The sequence below is a fragment of the Myiozetetes cayanensis genome, unplaced genomic scaffold, assembly GCF_022539395.1.
Source record: "Myiozetetes cayanensis isolate MyiCay16 unplaced genomic scaffold, myiCay2020 scf13, whole genome shotgun sequence".
Lineage (NCBI taxonomy): Eukaryota > Metazoa > Chordata > Aves > Passeriformes > Tyrannidae > Myiozetetes > Myiozetetes cayanensis.
In genome coordinates this window covers 7,745,043-7,759,998 of record NW_026086937.1, presented here as the reverse complement: position 1 = coordinate 7,759,998, position 14,956 = coordinate 7,745,043, and the positions used below count along the sequence as shown (strand labels likewise).

At 43.1% G+C, this 14,956-nt stretch overlaps 1 protein-coding gene across 2 annotated transcripts in view; it reads right to left on the bottom strand.

The window, feature by feature from the left end:
* LOC126636261 (glypican-5-like) overlaps nt 1–14,956 on the bottom strand; it is a 340,020-nt gene that overhangs the window by 10,038 nt on the left and 315,026 nt on the right. The gene's annotated exons all lie outside the window — the stretch shown is intronic.

Here is a 14,956-nt window from a genome sequence, read left to right as displayed (position 1 = left end):
CTGGAACATGTTGTATACTCACTCTGAACAACTGAAATACATGCAGAGAGCGATGGGGCACTTGCACTAATGTTGCATTTGGACCCAGTGTGGCTCCTCTGTCCTCAGCACTCACTGCTTTGCTCAACAAGTCTTCTCTGACTGCCCGGCTCTACTTGGCTACTCACAGACACCCCTGAGCAGAACGTCAGCTATTCTGCATTGCAGTGGCTGCTCTCAGAACCTCATCTTCTCTCACATAAGTAACTTCGGTTTCACCTGGGGTGGGAACTGTCTCAAGCTTTAGAACACAGTGTTACAGTGGAGTGGTTTAATAACATAGTGCAGTGAGGCAACCGCCAAGCTGGTGAGAGGCGGCAGGAGACTGGAAGGCATAATGACTTAATGGCATCATAGAATGGTTTGGGTTGGAAGGGACCTTAAAGATCTCCTATTTCCAAACCCCTGCCATGGGCAGGGTCCCAACTGCTAGACCAGGTTGCTCTGAGCCCCATCCAACCTTGCCTTAAGTACTTCCAGGGATGGGCAACGTGTTACGGTGCCTCAGCACCTTCTGAGTAAAGAACTTCCTAGGATCTAAATTAATCTTTCCATGTAAAGAGTCACCCTCCTTCCTTTTTTTAAGTTCCTTTCCAGATGCATTTTGGGTTAATTCCATCCGTTTTTATATAAAGGACTAGATTCAGAAGAAAGTAGGAATTCCTTATTGTAAAAACATCAATTTTTTTTTTTAAAGTGACCAATTGAGAAGAGTCTCCAGTTATCTAAACAGTCCCAAGCTATTTGCAAGTATTACTGAGATCATATTGCCCTTGAACCCTCTCACTGCCACTGTGGAGAATGAAAATAAACCACTATATCATCTGAAGGGATGACGATTTTACACTCAGTCTGTAAAAACACACCTGAATGCTTTGCAAAAAACAAATGCCTACCTGCAAGAATTTATAATTAACAATAAATGTTCAGGTCCAAGCTTAAAGGATTTCTGATACTAATGAATGCAGTGCACATACACAAGAAAGCAAAATGGATAGAGTGGAATGCAGATGAAAAAAAAGTCCAATCTTAAAATAAAAACTCTGCATCACAGAAGCAAGTTCCTGGCAGAAACTGGAAAGATGGAAAGTACTCCAGAAATGTAAATGCAATCTGAGATCATTGTCTGCATGTCACTAGTTCTGAACAACCATCAATAAATTCACTTGATAATAAAAATGAGCTATTGTATTGGGAAAGCACACATTGTTCTTCTGCCAGAATAAACTGCAAAAGAAATGCAACGGATTCCTCCATCTTATCATAATATCAACATTAATCCCAGAGGAATGTGTGATTCTTAGACCTCACTCAAGAGGGACTGCAGGGAAGGGACACTGGCTGGCAAGGGATGCAGTGGGCAAAGGGTGCTCTGACACCGCACTCCGAATTCCTTACAGCCAAAGGCGAATGTAGCTGCTCTTCGATTCCAACCTGCGGCGGAGCTAACAGAAAGGAGGGGGAGAACAAGCATGCTGCAAATGTTTAGAAAATATCAGTATTCTGGGGACATTTAAAGAAAAATGGACAACCTTCACACTGTCATTAAAGTAAATTAAGAATAAATCATGGAAATAGGTGTGTTCTGACACTGCCTGGAGTCCTTTCCATCACTGTCATTCTCCTTTGCAACTGCAGTAAAGGCGCTATTTCTCTGCTGCCTCTTATATCATCCCAGCCTGCTGACTTCAGCTCTCCGGGGCCAGCTGATTAAATTAAGACCTCACTCAGGTAAATCTACTCCCCTCTTTCTGCTGGCCATGTCCAGCATTGTAACTTGATTGGCGTCTATAAACCGGGCAAGACTGAAATGTATTAATTCGTTTATTTTCCTACTATTGACTTAACAAAAAAAAAAAATCTAAGGTAAGATTTAATGCTATCAGAGAGGCTGTTGGTTTTTAAAAGCTTTCCTCTCGGTGACTGCTTAATGCACTGCATAAGAAGCGTTAAATAATACATTAGAAAACTCTGCCTTTATCTTTCCCAGGGAAAGGACCACATTCTGAATTCTCTGTCTTCCCAGCAGAGGATCTTCCCAGGATATTCATGGCCAATTTTAATCTGGGATCTAATTGTGCAAACCTGGAATTTTATTTAAAATGTTCTGTTTTCTCCTTTCTTAAAACTAAATAAAAATAGCCCAACTTCTAACGCAGTTCAAAATCTTTTTCAATCCTATATTTAGTTTTTAAGGCCCAAATTTCAGCAGTGTAAAGAATTCATGTTTTATTCCAGTTTCCTCCGAGTTCCTGTTGCTTACTCACTCCAGGATTTTGGCTGAGAAACTCTGAGTTAAATGAGTTTTTTGTCTTAAATCATTTTCTCTGAGTCAGATATAGGTTAGGTTCAGTCTACCACTGACATTCAAAAGGCAAAAAAATCATGCTGTTAAAAAATAAAAGTGTCAGTGTGAAGACTAGCACAGAAATGAAACTCCAGTCTCAATAAAGCAAATCCCAGATGTTCAGCACTCATGAATCCAGCCTACAGAGTATGACTTCCTAAACACAACCAATCAAAGCCCACAGTTTTGTTTTGTTCTAGTATTTACCTTCTACATTTTAAAGGCTTTATGGTTCCCAACTAGAAGCTTTCTCCATTGCTAGAAACTTCCTTTCACCATCAGTCCCTCTGTCCTTTCCAGAACTGGAGTGGTTAAAATCTCTGAGGGCATCAGCTAACCTCAGGCTGACACATGTGACGGCCTTTTGGATGCTGGCACGTGAATATTATTCGACACTGTTTATTTATCACTGCAGTGTGATGGTGATACAGCCACTGCAGTAGCTACTGTGCTGTTCCTCATCCAGACTCCCAGTGTGAATATTCAAACCCTGCCAAAAGGAGTACTTAGTGAAGGCAGCTGACTGCCAAAGCAGCCTTTGTGAGCGGCCTTTCGGGACTCTGGCTGAGGACAAGGTCTGTCGGGTCACTGAAGATGGCTCAGAGTTCCTCCAGGCCCCGTGATTACTGTGAGCACAGGGAACAACAGCTCAGCTAGTCCAGGGGATTGAGTCCACTTCCTCAGCTGAACTTTCATCCGTGTTAACTGCTGTTAAATTAATATCTTGACAGTATAAACAAAGCACATAATGAAAATTACTTGACCCCGCTGTTTAGAGCATTCAGGATTATCTTCACCTCCAAGATCTAACCACAGATTGCTACCCAGTAATGCATATGCTGCTCTGACAGCACTGAACTACTCATAAATACTTACATGGATCAATACTGCTCCTCAGAGAGACCAGCTTAGGATGAAAGGGAGATCAAAACCGTCACTGCCATCTAATTTAGGAACAGGAAACCTCCCCTACAGTGAGGGCTGAGCATGCCTTTCAAATGCATTTGGTGAGTTGTATGTTAAAGCACACCTTAATCTTAGCCAGTAATGTTACAGGGGTGAAACCATGTGATTATTTTTTAGGCTATTACCAGATTACCTGACACAAGTTCACGTCATATTGACACCCCAGCTGTTAGTTCCTCCCTCCTAGGCCAAAAGATTTGCAGTTTGCTACTGCTAGGAATTATCAAATACGTAATTATTTCTTGGTGTAGCTGCATGCTATTGCTCTCTAAGGAACAGTATCAGCAAGGTCTGCTTCAATCTATTTATGTTTCCGATGGTCCTGCCAAGGGATGACCAAATTCAGCTACTTAACAGAAGCCTCTTTCCATTCTTGTCCTTCTCTTGATCTGACTTGAGCTCAGCCCTTCCTCTGGGACTGTAAGTGATCAGTGTGAGAGGAAGCCTTTCCCTGCAAAGATCTGCCACTGCCACTGGACCCTCCTCATCTCCTGAGACATGCCCAGCACTGTCTCTGTTGAGATGAAGCATAAATGCAAAGACTCCCTGCTGCAGACTGAGAACGTACCTGTGGAGCAAAGGAAAAGGGCAGGAAGGGAAGGGCAGGTGAACTGGCTGATTTCCCATCGAGGAAGCTGGATTAGTTTTGGAGAAACCTGTGTTTGAGCTGTCCCAGCACCTTTCAGCTCCAGCCCTTGTTGCCCTCCCCATCACACCGAGCAGAGGGTCTCTGGCAGACTCTGCTTTGTAGGGCAGTGCCAAAGCACCAGTGCCTGGGGAAGAATCTGCTGGGGCCCCAGTACCTGCTCCTCCAGCACTGCCATTGTCACTGACCAACAGTTGTGCTGCCTGCAGCCATCTAAGGCTACACATCTTCTGACCAGACATGTGTACAGCCCCTGTGAGGGGATGCTGAATAAAAACAAACCAGAGAGGTCTGCCAGACTAGTCTTGTAAATGTTAATTACAGCATCCTGGTTTCTAATGGAGCAGGGCACTGACAGCAGAGAATTCATGCTCATCAATCCACCCTGCCCATATCAAAGCGGGGATTCTGAACACGTTTCCATCAGTTTTACACCACAAGCTGCTAGGAAGAACTTCCAACCCAGCTATCTGGGGAGACAAAAGAAGGGGAGATTGTTTATTTCTGCTTTCCCACATTAATTACACCAAAGTCAGACCTGTCTATTTCTTCCTAGACTTTCATGCAAACACCGTGCTTTGAAAAGACAGAATGTCAGCATCTACAATAGCAAATTAACGCCTTGGTCTTGAATGCCTCATCATGGTTGTAATGATACTCATAATGCAGGTCTAAAGTGAACCGGTCAGCACCTGCACTTACTCTCCACATTGGAACTCAGTTGCTTGATAAATTTCCCTTTGATCACAGGCTTGGGTTTGGCTGACAGCTTCATAAGAAAATTAAAGCTAGGTGCAACTTAGTGGAACAGGATCTTAAATTACAGTAGATGCTGCAGTGTTATTATTAGCTTTTTATCACCTCTGGTAGCAAAAGCTGAAATTACTTTTACATATGCAAAGGAAGAAGCTCTGAAACAAAACAATGCTGTCGCCGTAAAACGTACCAACAATTTCCAAATAATCCATTATCCTGACATTAAGACCAGCACTAATTATTTCCAGTTACAGCTGCAGAAAACCAGTGGAAATGGGAATGTGAGAACTCCTGAGGTGTGATAATTTGTGATCCAATCCTCCACATTCTGGAGTCTGTTACTGTCCACTACATCATACCAGTCAGTAAAATGCAGGTGTAATACATCCCTTCTGGAGTCAGCAGAAGGAAATACTGAGCTCTGCAGTCTCCCATGTATGTACCTGTTCTACCCTTTTCTTTTTCAGCCTGAGAATAGGGTGTCCATGGAAGCCTTCTCCCCATACACCTTCTTACAGAAACTTGGCGTTAGGAGGGGAAAAAAGTTTAACCAGAAAATGGAAGAACTACCAACTGCTTAGGGCATTCTCCCCACTTAACTCCTGAGTGGCATTAGCTTCAGGCATCTCCAGAAGACCTGGGGGACAAGATTGTGGGGGTAAACTGATGTGTTCTGAAGGTCTTTCCGTTTCTCTTTTTAAGGAGTGAGTGAAGCTGGCCTTGGGGGGAGAGTCATAAGTTACGACAAGGATTATCTAGGTCCAGATTTTAATTCTGCATTAAACTTCTGTGTGATCTCTGGCAGATCATCTCTCCTGTACACAAATGTGAGAACTACTTTATTTCCTGCATATGTTGTGTGTTCTGGATGCAAATTCTTCATCCTGAGAAGAACCACACCCACTCTCTTCAAGAAATAACATTGGCTGGATCTTTCAGAATTAAAGTCAAATGCAACAAAGGAAATAAAAGCAACAAAAGCAGGAACAACTATGAGACAATTTGAGATGTCAGGTACCTAGATTTCAAACTTACGTGAAAAAAACCCAACTCCTTCCCCCATTCCCAAACAATCTTTTTCTCTATACACACTTGAATGCAATATATACATTTATAGAGAGAGCAGGACATGCTCTAAGGAAACCTGTCACTGTGTGTGTTTGTCTTTTGATGCACAGCTGCCACAGCAAACGCTGCATGATTTTCAGGAGCCACAATAAAACTGCATTAGTTCTGAGGGCTAAAAAGTAAACCTGCGCATATAACTGCCTCAGCTCCTGCCACAGTAAATGTCAACATACAACAATTCATCTTTTCCTTGGGAAGAAATAACCTAACAAACCTTGTATGATTCAGCAGTACTTCCATTAATCAATCAGTCATTTGCAAGAAGGGGTTTTGTCATTTTGTTTACACTAACACAGGACTTATTCAAATGCAGACAAGCCAAGAGTATAAGCTTAAAACATGCCAAACATCTTTTACATTTCCTGGAAACATCTGTTTTTAGTCTAGTCCTAGGCACATGTTTGTGGTCGCAATGTTTAAGCTTGTTTAGTTTGCCAGATACCTCGAACATAGTGCAGCACAGCTGACATGATATCCTGAAACACAGCATGCAAGTATCTGTAAAACATGATGTTCCCAGTAAATCTGCTGAACATTCATTGTAACTTTCTTGTAATGAAAGAAACAACTAAAAAGCTCTGTGACTGCCTTCTGCCATCACTGTATGCTGCAATTAATTAGTTAAGTTTAGAAATTCTGTACATGCCTCACTAGTAATATCACGAAGACTGAGAGCGATCCTGATGGCGCATGCCTCACATGCTTAAAACTCCTATTAAACTTAATGGGAGTTTGGGGGGATGTGAGGAATGCAGGACTGACCTTTATGGTTAAAGATGAATGTGTGCTCTAGACTTCAAAGATTAGGTGCCCCTGCCAGTCTGGAGTGTGCAAATGATCAGCACGCCAAGTGCTGAAGGCATCTGCTAAATATCACGCCACAGCTCAAAGCTGTAATTAAGAAAAATATAAACTGGCTCGAGGAAGAAAAATATTAGTAATAATTGAAAATGCTTTGGCTGTTCCTTTTGTCCTGGTGATCTCATTAGTTTTCGTTACAGAAACAGTTCTCACACTGGCTGACGTGGGGCAGGCTTTGTTTGTGCTCTCTAACCCACATCTTTCCCAGTTAAATTTCATTGCTCAATACAAAGGTCAAACTGAAGGCTTAATTAAATTGTACATGGGGAAACTATAAACTTATTTTGGAAGGGAGCACAAAAACATCTGAAGCCATCCCAACTCCTCTCCCCCAGACACTCCTTAATTTCTCGAGAAGAAAAGGAGCATGTGTTGTTGGTGCTCTTTTCCCTAAGGGGAAACTGCACCTTCTCTTGCTTGAAAATTTACATGTTACAAATATCCAGCCTTTTAATGAACAGCTAATTGTATTTGCAATTGACATTTGTAATGAGGATTTTAATTTAGCTCTACAGCTCCAAGCAGACAAAGTTCCATTTTGTAAAAGGCCTGGATATGATGTTATAGCAGCAGCAGTGTCAGTTCAACTTACAGCAAGGATGTGCACTTCATTTGCTTAACTTGAAACAGGACTTGTACCACAAAAATAAATACTATTACCCATCTGCTTCAAGTTGGGCACACGTCTTTCAGCTCTCAGGCCTAGAAATGAAAATCAGTACTGAAAAGCTCCCAGTATTATCCAAGAAGCATGTACAGTTCCTTCATGCTACAGGAAGACGTGATAAAGCTCAAGAGTAAGGTCAGGTCTGAGTAGGCTACAACCTGTGCACTAGCAGCACCAATCCCCCAGGGAAGTTTAGGCTTCCATGTGCCAGGCTAGCTGCCCAAACTGGATGTTTATGCACCACTAAGATTCTCAGAGCTCCTCCCATTCAGCTGTTGCCCAACCCTAGGTGCATAATGATTCCCTAGATCCTTCAGCTTCCATCTCCAAAAGCCCTGCAACGTGACTGTTTCTGCAGCTCACTGCACACACAAGCCGTGGGGTGTGTGCTGGAGGTGGAAGATGGCCTGCAGGTCTGCTCTTCTTGGCCAGACCATGCCAGCACAGGCTTGTGGGATCACACCAAACAGCAAGGGAGCAGAGAGGCATCTGCCAGCTGGGGCAGCAGTTGAGTTGTGCACCAATGAGAGATGACATCTAGGCTCAGATCCTTCCTGCTGGTGATTTTGAAGGGGTGCTTGAACCCGGGTCTCTTGTGCTCTATCCATCAGAGAAGGTACACAGGGACAGGTATCTCTCAGCTCTGCTCTAACTACCTGGGTTTACCCTGGCAGCAAACTGGCCCAAAATACATCAGAAAGAATGACTCAAATTAAGTAACAGAGGGCCAGGTAAAAGAGAAGAGACAAGAGAAACTGCTCTGTGCCACTGCATGAGGTCTCTTTACGCCTCCCCAAGGAGATGGTAGCAAGGGGCAGGAAGATGGACTGCTCACTGCTTAGGAAGTCACCCTCTCACATTTTAGCATAAGCAGATGTCATATCTGTAAGGAGTGAGAAGGAGAAAATAAACCACAGCAGAGCTGCTCTCCCACCTTAGAGCTGTTTCTCAGGGCAGAGCCCTTGCAGCTCAGCTGCCTCTGAAGGAAGGCAGGGGGCATTCAACACATGCACTGTGGGCAGCTCCAGCAAATCCCTGAGCGGAATAACCACAACCAAAGGATCAACCTCCAGCATGGCAGGCACAGAAAAATAATCACAAGCATCTCTGAAAGATGTCTGAAATGTTCTTTTCATCCTGTGAAAATGCTGCTCTCATCCTTCCTCATTCTTCAAAAGCCAGTCAGATTCTTCCAGTTATTCCCACTGCTCCCTAAGAATCTTATGCTGCAAGATTCTAAAGTCACCAGATTCCAGTGGCGACAGTGAACATTTAAAACATTCCCTGTATTTCTGTTATATCTTGAGCAGAGACAGAACCTTATACTAAACATTTCGGAAAGAGATTCTAATAGTATAGAATAATAACTATAATAGTTATAGAATAAACATTGAAATCACTTAAATCTACACATCACCTAATTTCCTTTAACCTAGATGACAAAAAAGGATTTGTTATAATGCTAAAGGATAGTTCTGGTCCTTAGATCAATCAGTAGGAAACATTTGTTTGTTGAATCTTTCCAGTATTTCAGTTTAGTCAGAACTGAAATCAAAAGAATCTGTGGCAAGATATTATCCTGGATTAATCATTTAGAGTAGCAGAGGAAAACATCACAGCATTAGGTTGCTTCAGCTCTGGTAGGGGAAGTTTAAAATTAGTCTTTTCTGCTGCTCTAGTTTGGCAACTCTTCAGCACATCCGCTATCTCCCACTGCTGGTTTATCCGGCCGGCCAGAACCCAGCTCTATCACAGCTGACAGCTATTGACAGAGAGGATGATTAGAGCCATCACTCTGCCGAGTATCTGCAGCAAGAGGAACATGTCTCATGTGAAAATACCAAACGGCTTAAAAGCATTATCTTATTAGCAGCATGCAGTGAAACTGATGAACCCTTATCACATTCAGCAGGATGACAAATACCAAATCAACACAAATGGAAAGGAGACTTACAACCAGGGGTAAAAAAAAAATAAACTTTTCTAATAAAATGTCTTACAAAATGAAGCACCAGCCATTAGCATATGCATAAGGCTACATCCCATCAGCGTTCAGGCTGTGGAGCAAACTAAAGGAAGGAAATTCCTGTTTGGAGCTGGCAATGATTCCATTCCCCAGTTCTGTTTTGGGAGGGTATGAACTGCTCCTTTCAGCTTTCATGCAGTCACCTACACGAAAAGCACCAGAGCAAATTTAGCTGATCTACTAACATTACCAGACTGAGGGCTACAAGTGTTCCCCCTTTCACAGGGTAACTCGACATCGGTCAGGGTTCTCCCACTTAGCCATGAGGGAAAAACACTTCTGCCATTCACCACACATGGGATAGAAATCCCTTGAGGTATTAACTTCATCATGAGAATGCTAAAAACACCATTTGAGAGTGATGAACCCTGCACTAGAACTCAAAGGTCTGCAGCTTTTAACTGGCTGCTCTCTGAAGGACTGATGTGCTAAGCTTGACTGCCCAGGTGACACCAGTGACAAAGCCCAGGGCCCTTCTACAGGCCCCTGCAGCACAGATCCAACACAGGTTGCTGAGGGACTGAGTGGTGGTAAGAAATGTATTTAAGGAGGAGAAAGCTGGAGAGCATGAAAGCAGCAGTGTTGAAAGTGAGTGGAGAGCAATGGGGGATTCCAGATCAGGGAACTGCATGGACTGGAATGACCACGAAGAACCATCTCTGCTGTTCCTTCACAGAACTGGAATGAACAAACACAGAGAACACTTCTTAGGTGACTGAGCATGCAGCTTTATTTCCATGTGTTTACAGCCAGCCAAAGAAGCTTTGACAGGCATCCAGTCTGCTCTGTGATTTATCAGTTATTGCTATTTCTTTCTGTCACAAGGGCTCCAATAATGGGAAAAAGCCCACTGGAAGTTCAGGAGAGCTGACACCATGTGCTGCGATGGATCTGTTGACACTGCTGCAGTCTATTATGCAAATATACATCAGTGGTCTTTGTAAAACATAAATTATGTAAATACCTATTTAGAGACTCTTCAAAATGCAGATTACTTGCCTGATGTTTGGAGACAATTAAGACCTCAGATGTGAACCTGTGCTCAGGGACTGCCTGTGGATGTTTAGGCCTAGCAAACCTTACTTTGCATGCAGGTTCTACCTTGGCATGACAGACTTTTGCAGTACAAGTCAACTGTGTCATAATCTACTTAAGCCACATATCACTGACACCATAGGTTATAAGAGATGCTTCAATTTACTATTACAGCAGTACTTCAAAAGATCCCATCTGGAATTCAGGTGTGCACTTGTTCATTTGGGATTATGATGGGGGTTTCTTTTTAATTAAGACTTTGCATATCAATTAACACCTGCCAAACATCCACATGTCTGTGTGAAGCCACGTGGCTCCTCCTTCTGTGGGGGTCCTGGTTCTCCATCCCTGCAATCCTGTTCCTGGCTCTGGGTGAAAGCTGAGTCAAAGCCAAAACATAACCAGCACAGACAAACAGGACTTTGGGCTTGACCATGAGCTTGACACAGTAGGTACAGGCTGATTCCTCAGGGCCCCCACTCAGGAATTAGGTCAAGGAGTGTTGTGGTTTAATCCCAGTTGGCAACTAAGTACCACACAGCTACTGGTGCACTCCCCCCAGCCCTTCCTCTGTGGGGAGGAGAATCAGGGAAAAAAGAGGTAAATCTCACAGCTGGAAAGAGGAACAGTTCAGTGATTGAAACAAAATAAAATACACCAAGAATAATGAAAAGGAGAGAGGAGTAAACCCCAAGAGGAAGAAGCGATGCACAACACAGTTGTTCCCCACCTGCTGGTGGATGCCCGGCCTGTACCTAAGCAGTGATTGGCACCTTGTGGTAACTCCCCCCAAGTTTATATACTGGGCTTGGGTTCTATGGGATGGAATATCCCTCTGGCCAGTTCAGGTGTTCCATCCATGCTCCACCCCAGCTCCTTGTGCACTTCATCACTGGCAGAGCATGGGAAACTGAGAAGTCCTTGACTCAGGGTAAGCTCTGCTTAACAACAACTAAAACAGGGTTATCAATGTTATTCTCATACTAAATTCAAACCACAGCACTGTACCAGCTATTAGGAAGAAAATTAACTCTATCCCAGCTGAAAACAGGACAAGCAGTTAGATTACTTCTTTATTCTTTTTTTTTAGAGTATCTTGGATTGGTCTCAAAAGAATCGAGGCCAAGTAATATATCCTCTGCTGGAAAAGAAAACATCATAGACTATCTACCTGGGTAAAGAATTTGGAGAAACTAGGTTTTCAGGAGTAGTAAACTCAACATCTGTCGGACTTCATTAAATTCTTGTTTAACTTGAGTTGAGATGGGTAAAATTAACCTTTATACCTCAACAGTGTTCTTCCTGCTTGAAGCAGCTGAATCAAAGCAGTTTACCAAGGGCACCTTTCTACTTTGTAACTTCAAAGAACATTTATTTAGAGATAGCATGAGAGGATCACATAATTGGAGCCAGCTGATGGAGAAAGCGCTGCATACTGAGCTAGCCAGGGAAAAATACCTAATTTAAGGATAGATTAGAGATCTGAAGCAAAGTTCATAAAGAGTGGTGTGTTACAAAGCAGAGGTAACAGCTTCCCAGACTGGCAGAGATTGTGCACAGTGAATGGAAGAGTCTTTCTAATCACTGCTGGGGAGTAGGATTCTCTGAGCCATGAACCATAAAACCCCAAGGAGCTCAGAAGACAATTTGCAGCCATTCAGTTTTCTTTACTGGCCTGTGCAGGCTCTTCAGGACAGGGACAGTAATTTTGGTGAACCTACAGTAGTCAAGGTTATGATCTTGACGGGGGCATTCATGCACTGCTGTCAAATCAATAATGGGAAGATATAAACTTTGATAATTAGAGGACAGCAGAGAACAACAGTGGACATTTTTTATTCAGTTAAACCCTAACATTTACTGGTATCTAGAACAGTTACTAAGCTACCAGCCACTTATAAGGTTGCAATCAAACCTTAAACTAAAACCCCCACAGATTTATAGCCCTCTAGTTACAAATTTAGATTACAACTATTCAAAGTAATTAGAAGAAATAGAACTAATCATTTCACTCAATCTTCTCCACCTGACATGTGCTGGGATATGCACTAAACAGCATTCCACTCTCACTGACCTGGAACACTCAAGCAATACAGGCTACTGACATCTCCAAAGCTGGAAGCAAGTCAAGACAGGCTATTGTAACAGGAAACAGCCACTCCTGTGATATGTCACCCAGCCACAAGAACCCCCAAGTTCTGATATGGCAGAGAGATTGTGAGATGAGACTGAGATGAGACTCAGAGCATTTATTTTCTAGCTATGGCTAGGGAGAAAAGGCAGGAGAAGATACAATCTCATATCTCTTTTCCTGCAACAAATTGTTGCACCTCACTGAATATCAAAAGGCAGTTTAGTTCTGCCACTGATAGTGAATGAAAAAAAAAAAAAAATTCCTGTGGAGCGACAGTGGTCACACAAGTCTATGCAACTCTAACAAAACTCTAAAAACATAGTTTTCCTGTAAAATACTAATCCTTGTTTGTGTAAGGATTATTGTAGTATTGTCCTTTAAGAGAAAAAAAATTCCTTGTACAGGGGCTGATGCACAATCTCTCCCCCCATCCCACATTTCCACCAGTTTCTGTTTAAAACATTAGAAGCAAACTGCTTGACTTATGACTTAGACCAAGGTGAGTTTGAAACTGAACTGGCAGAAACACCTGAGGTTTGATCTGGACTTTACCAGCACTAACCAGTTACACAGTGATACTTTTTGATGATAGGTTTTGCTTAAAACTGACATCTGTCAGAAAGAAATAATTTTACCAAACCATCTCCAACTACTGTGGCAGAGCATGGGCAGGCAGGAGAAGATGGGGCCACACACGGCTCAGCCAGGTGTCCTCTCTTTAGCCAGGCAGGGAAAGGAGAGACACAGGATGGTGGGATGGGGCACATGGTGACAACCAAGAGAACAAAACCTCCTCCTGCACTGAAAGGGACAAGGATGTGAAGGGCCAAAATAAGAGCTCATCATCCATGAAAGAGAAACAAGGAAAAACAGGTACCCACTGATAAGTGATCCAGGGTGACAGAGGACACTGCAAAGACTGAGGTATTAAATGCCTTCTCTGCCTTGGCTTTGCTAACAAGACAATTGTTCAGGTTCCTGTGGCTGAGTTTGGGGAGTGAAGATTACCATGAAGTTAGGGGCTGTGTGTTGGCACTGGGATGAGGGCCACTATTAGGGCTACACAGGCCTATGGGAAGCTGTGAAAACTCCCTCAGTGAAGGTATTAAAAACCAGACTAGGCCCACTGGAATGGCTTTGGCAGAGCTGACTCAGGCTTGGTACACTAATCCACACCAGAGAAGCTTCTTCATCACTGTTTCCAATCTTCTGATGATCTACTCTTTTTGATGACTCTACTCCACGTGAAAAGCAAACAAAAATGAAGTATTCAATCAGTTTGTGACTAAATTTGTAACTATCTATATAAACCGAGGGTGAACATCTTGCAAAAGGAATATACACTGGCAGCTATTGCTGATGAAGTGCTATCGATAGGCATTAAAGCTGCAAATGGCAAGGTGTTGGCAAAGTGAGAGGAATTGCTGCAGAAAGTAAAAAGCCAATCTGTACGATGAACAGAGTGTACATGAAGTACAGCAAATTACCAGACACACAGACACGAGAGTACAGAGGCATGGGAGCTGATTAAGAAGTCCTTGTGAAGAAATCTTGAAGGCTGGCCAGTTCCTCCTCATTCCCTGGCACCCATTCCAGCCGCTCAGCTCGTGAAAAGAGCACTGTCTGTCATGTGAGCGTACACGTAGTCAAGTATCACAGGGAGATGATGGATGTGCAGTGCCGTGGCAAATGGCTGCTTGGAACTGCCATCCCCCTTGCAGAACAATCCTGCTTTTCAAAGCCTCGGTACTCTTGGATAAATGCCAACGGGGGAGACTTGAAAGGCCCAGCTCCCGAATTCCTCAGTGAGGAATAAGCCGGGCGCGTGGCTGGACGTACCGTGCGTCAATGGCACCTCAAGTGGGTGACATCTGCAGGCTCTGCTGCTGAGGTTTTACTTGCTGAACACCTTACCCTGTGCATTTGTAACCTGAGAGGGAGGTGATAGCCGTAAGATCTCAGAAGCCCAAGAGCTACTGATTTTCCTTAAAGCCAGGAGCCTGATGTTTTATTTATTTTTCACTTCCTAGGTTTTCTCAAGACATTTCTTTTTCCGATTTCTTTCTAATTAAATGCAATGAAGCCTCGCTCTCTAACCTGCTAAGTAGAGAAAAAAATAAATTGCTTTCTGGACAAGAGTCATAGAATTGTTTAGGATGGAAAAGACCTTTAACATCACGAAGTCCGACTGCTAACCCAGCACTTCCAAGTCTACCACTAAACCGTGTCCCTCAGCTCCAGGACAGGAGCTTGGACTAGATGACCTTTAAAAAGGTCCCTTCCAACACTAGGTATTCTATGATTCTATGAAAATATGGATCATTTGAGGTTTGTTTTGAATATTGTTAATA